Source organism: Gymnogyps californianus, unplaced genomic scaffold (assembly GCF_018139145.2).
Source record: "Gymnogyps californianus isolate 813 unplaced genomic scaffold, ASM1813914v2 HiC_scaffold_39, whole genome shotgun sequence".
Taxonomy (NCBI): domain Eukaryota; kingdom Metazoa; phylum Chordata; class Aves; order Accipitriformes; family Cathartidae; genus Gymnogyps; species Gymnogyps californianus.
Window position 1 is genome coordinate 434,320 of NW_026114279.1, and position 6,000 is coordinate 440,319.

The window sequence follows — 6,000 nt, forward strand, 5'->3', positions numbered from 1 at the left end:
TGCCTAAATTGTCTTCTGCATGCTGATGTTGTGAACAAGAACAGAAATACTCCTGTAAGTGTTTGTACAAACATTCCAGCACCCAGCGTGTGACTCCTACAGCATGCTGCAGGCTGAACTGAAATTATACCCTTCTGAACCTGAATTTTTGAACACCTTGGATAAACTAGCTTTAGTACAAAGCGTTTTTGAGAAAACCAGGTCTCATCTGATTTAAAGTTTGATCAATTCCAAACGACTGCTGTTGCAATATGATTTCTGTCCAAATACAAGACTATTGTATTCTCAGTTAACCAGCTGTGCAATTCCTTACACTAATCGAGATGAAGGGGGGAGGATATTCAATAGCGTGCTTCAAAGTACCGTAGCATCGGGTATATTTTTAGGTGTCCTGAAATTGCTATTAAGTATTGTGCTTAACACAGCTATGCCGGACAAGCATTTTTAATAGGTTTCTGTTGATAGTATGATTCAAATTTTAATGTGGGCAAGCCAAATAGCAACGTCTGTTTGTTGTTAGTGGGAGTCTTTTTTTCTGGCAAAAGTTTTAAGAGTGTTTTTTAGAGTATGTCTGTGTGAAGTGAGACAAGAAGCTGGCTGCATAAAAGCATTGTTGACTTTGTGAAGGCTTAGTAGCAATGAAACATCCACCCAAAAGTATACTTTCTAGTAATAGTTGTATCTGCACTTGAAATTCTGGAAGTGCCTACCCTTAACAGTTTTGATATAAGAGGAGATTTGGGGTAGTTTCCAAGTACAAGGAATTGCATTGTACAGCAGAACCAGTATAGCTGCAGTACATGTGATAGCCCATCCATTTTATGGAGGAAAACTGTATACTTTGGATATTTATGCTGGCTCTAAACCAAAGAATTTTCTGCAACCAAATATTATTGCAGTTGTAGAACATGTGGAGTTATTACTGTGTGGTAAGCTTTACAAATGTGTGATAAACTGAACATGTAATGTAATCTCTCGCTTACTGCTGAGGGGACCCAGTAGTTTAAATATAAATCAATCTTTCCTTGAAAGGAATCATTCATAAAAGTTAATCTTCTCCCTTTTAGGCAAAGAAGTACACTGGCAAAGTTAGTTTGTCTGTTTAAGTGAAAGGCAGAATGAACTTAATGGAGAAAAATTATGTTGGTAATACTCAAGAATCCCTCTTTGAAAGCTCAGATGATACAAACCCTAAGTTTCCAATCTAAACATGCCATTGTAGTGAGAAAATTCTAAGTTTAACTAATAATAATTTTACTAAATTGTATGAAAGTAATCAGTAGTCTCTATGGTAGATAAAAAACAATTTGCAACAAGAGAGACAACTGGAGCAGTCCTGTCTTGCAGGCTGGATGAGTTGGGAATGATGGTGCTTGCAGCTCTCTTTAGTTGTTTACAAAGCAATTCTTCAATTTGTTTGCTTACAGAAACCATATTCTGAGGTGCTCCACCCAAGTACATGGGGATAGGGAAAATGATCCTGATGACAGAAAGAACAATTTGTAGCTTTGAGAAATTAAAAGTTTTTTAAAAGTACTTGATTTTTGCATTAAGTGCAAAAATGCAAGCAATATTTCTAAATTTAAAAAAATATTTTTTGTCATGCTTAATATCTCATAATTAAACAAAGATAATTTTATCAAGCAGTTCCTCAAAAGTCATATTTTCTTTGAGAACAAGAGTGAAAAAGTCCAGTCATAATATTTTGAGATTCCTCAAAATAGATTTATAAAGGAAATGCCTACTTGGCTCTGAATACAGTGTACTGAGCTGTGCAGCAATATCAAGACTATAATGGAGCACTGGAAGATGTTATTCAAGGAAAGAGGAAGCAATATGTTTAGCCACATCCACAATTCAACTCGGTCAATCAAGAACATTTGTAACTAGGCAGGGGAAGCCACAAACCACAGAACAAGCATTCAGTTATAACAGACAAAATACCTACATGAATCTAAAAAAAGGAAATTATAGTTCCTGTGGTAGTGAATACAGTCTGCCTTCTGATTAATCAGTGGAATGTATGACAAGAAAACAATTCAGATGTTTTTAAGTAGCCTTAGAGGTTCCATCCTCTCTATCCCTGATATACTGATGGAGAGATTGATAGACTGACAATCCTGGTCTGTCTGCAAGATCACACCAGGCCTATACTAAAATAATTTGAATGTATGGAAAAAGATTTATCTGAGGATATCTGGATTGCCTTTAGGGTGAAAAGAGTGGGTTGGAGACCGCTTAGCTTTCGACCACTTAGCTTTTTAGTGTGCAATCCTGGCATTTCCCATAAACATGTAAGCTATTGTTCCTTTGGTCTGAGGGAGAAAAACTTTGAATGCTGGATGAGTCACTCATATTTCCAGTATGTTTCCAGGCCATCTGACCCCTGCAAGATTTGGCAGGGCTTGTGTCATTGTATTATATGCTGGCTGAGATGAGCATAACAGACTATTGTAAGCACAGCCAACGCTGTTCTTGGGTCACAATTTGGATGGTAAAATTTCTAAATAATTTTTTAAAAGGCTAAGAATAGATTGAGTAATGGACCTAAATTACTCAATTATGTGATTAAGGGGTAAATATACCATTTCTAGCCAATACTCAAGAGGTCTTAGCTTGAGTCTGATAAATTTCATCTATTAAGGTGACAAAAATCTGCACTGAGCCAAGAAAGCATCAGGATTTGTTTGCATTGTTTGTGACTTTCAAAGCTGTCTTATCAGACAAGGAATTTGATTTCCAATCAAGATAACACCTTAGGAGAGTGTCAGGAAATTTGTCTTTTGCTGTCCAATTAATCCTCATTGCTTTCTCTGTATTGCTGAAGATTCTAAGCATGATCAATTATCGAATTAAGTATCTGTGATTTATAAAATCACAAGAACACTGTCATAAAGTTTTTTTCCACCAAAATATTCCGATGTTTATCATTCTGCCCCTCTTTCATACAGATCAGGGAAGCCCATGGATACTTATTGATTATCGTTATTATTCGCTCAGTCTCAAGGATACCCAGTGCATTTTGAGTCACTTGCTAGCCTCACCACAGAAACTAGTGTATATCCAGCCTGTATGTAATTTCCCTGCTATTTTAGCTATACTATTCTAAATACCCAATCTGCTTATGTTAAAGCCGCCTTGTATACATTCGTGCAAGATTCAGTCACAGCTCTGGCTGCAGTGTAGACATACTTAAAACCTTTGAAGAGCAACATCTTAGAAAATATATACATTCATCTTTGGTTATCGCAACAGCAACAGAGTACGCTAATATAGAGGCAGAGTTGGGACAGAAGCTAAAACGAGGCAGAGTTGGGGCAGAAGCTAAAACGAGGCAGAATAACACCAGTATTAACAGACTTTGGAACATAAAAAATCTTAGACTTGTATGATGTTTACTAAGCATGGAGTATTTTCCTAGGCATTTTGAAATTCTGTCTCCTAATAAAATGCAAGTCAACAGGCTAGAGGGAAGTTTAAAGTCTTACTAGCTTTTGAGCAGAAATAACTACTGATAGCAGCTATAGTTTGGCAGATATGTGTTCCAGTATTTTGGGATCCAATGAGATTGGAGACAGTTCAAGACAGAGAACAGCCTGCTGCGTAAAGAAATGCACACTAGTGAGAAAGTCTTGCAACAAAATTCTCCAGAGCACTACGGGAACACTCCATACAACAGCACAAACTCAGCTTACAGAGTGAAAGGTCACAATAATGCTGCTGATGGTACGGGCAAGCTTTAATCCTGAGTGTTCATATCAAAGCATGTCAGGATGAGACCCCTACATCTAGGAGATCTGAGGTGTTCTCCTCTACACATCAGTAGAAGGCCTGACATTTAGCCTCACTTACGAAAGAAGTTCTCATCCTGATTAAACTGTTCTGGAGAAGTACTGGATAGCATCAGCTTCTGTCTGTAGACATAGCTATACCCAAAGCTGCTACATAATTGAGTCTGATCCAGTTACTCAGTACAGGAGAAACAGATGGTATTTTCATCTGGTTCCATTTTCAGCTGAATTACCATGTGATCCCACTGCCAGCACCAAAGAAGGGAAACAGTCCTGGTAAAAAGAAGTCCAAATCTTCTGTTCAGGGGCCTGCATGCTTCCCAGCAAATGGGTAAATCCCTCCTTAAAGACAGATGATCAGATTTTGAAGAGTAGCAAAGTCCCAGAGAGATCATACAGAGCTATAATTTGTAGTTTAAACGAGAGTGATGAAGGGGAGATGTGTTTTGTTTCTTTTTGTAATATCACTGGGCATTACTGTTTGGCAAGCCTCTAAGTAAATTGAGCCCCAGGGTTCAATTTTAGGGCCAGTGCTCTTTAATGTTTTTATAAATGATCTGGATGCAGGAGTCGAATGTACATTAAGTTTGCCAGTGATACTAAATTAGGAGGAGCTGTAGACTCCCTCAAGGGTAGAGAGGCCTTACAAGGAGATCTGGATAGACTAGAGAGCTGGGCAGTCACCAACCATATGAAATTTAACAAGAGCAAGTGCCGGATTCTGCACCTGGGACAGGGTAATCCTGGTTATACATACAAATTGGGGGATGAGAGGCTGGAGAGCAGCCCCGCGGAAAGAGATCTGGGGGTTTGGGTTGATGGCAAGTTGAATATGAGTCAACAGTGTGCCCTGGCAGCCAAAAGGGCCAACCGGGTCCTGGGGTGCATCAAGCACAGCATAGCTAGCCGGTCGAGGGAGGCGATTGTCCCCCTCTACACTGCACTGGTGTGGCCCCACCTCGAGTACTGTGTGCAGTTTTGGGTGTCTCAATATAAGAGGGACATCAAACTATTAGAGTGTGTCCAGAGGAGGGCGACCAAGATGGTGAAAGGTCTCGAGGGCAAGGCTTATGAGGAGCGGCTGAGGTCACTTGATTTGTTCAGCTTGGAGAAGAGAAGGCTGAGGGGTGACTTCATCGCAGTCTACAACTTCCTCAAGAGGGGCAGCGGAGGGGGAGGTGCTGATCTCCTCTCTCTGGTGACCAGGGATAGGACACGAAGAAATGGAATGAAGCTGTGTCAGGGGAAGTTCAGATTGGACATTAGGAAAAGGTTCTTCACTGAGAGGGTGGTCAGTCACTGGAACAGGCTCCCCAGGGAAGTGGTCATGGCACCAAGCCTGTCAGAGTTCCAAGGAGAGTCTGGATGACGCTCTTAGTCATATGGTTTAGTTTTAGGTAGTCCTGCAAGGAGCAGGGAGTTGGACTCGATGATCCTTATGGGTCCCTTCCAACTTGAGATATTCTATGATTCTTTAAGTAGGCATTCTGCAGTGAAGCAGCAAAATTCAAGGATGTGGGATGGGAGAGGTCATAGTGTTAGAAATAATACACTTTTCTGTACCCAAATAATGTTCAGCATTTGTAGAAAGTAGTTATTTCTCTGATTCTTTATTACTGTCACATGATTGCTGATGAATAGCTGGGCTGAAAGCAAATCAGGCTTGTAAAAAAGAACAGCTTTTATTTTTAGAAATAAATATTTTTCCTCTTAAGCTGTATCTCAAACCCTTTGCACAAAAATTCACCTTCTGATTGTGGGCCCTTCAGAATAGAAACAACATCCATATCATTACTTTATAAATTTGTTTGTAGGCAGAAGTGACACATGGCCTTTTTAACCGAAATCAGAAGGTTACCTGTGTCAGATTTTATGCAGAAGACTAACTCTACAATTCTCTAGCCCATTTAATGAGTCTTACTGTTTTCGATTCTTACATTTATGCCTCAGGCAAACAATTTATACTATGAGCAATAAAATATTAAAAACTATTTTCTTACAGATTTATGTTCTATATTCGCAATTCAATGTCCTAACTCACCATACACCCCCCCCAAGGCGCCACCCCATCTGGGTAAGCATCTGTATGTGCTATGCCTCGCCTAAAGCTGTATTAATATAGGTATGTATGTCTTAGTTGGTCGGTCAGCTGATACAAAGCATAAGCTGTGTATATATGTGTATGTTAATGGCAGATTTTTTTGAAACT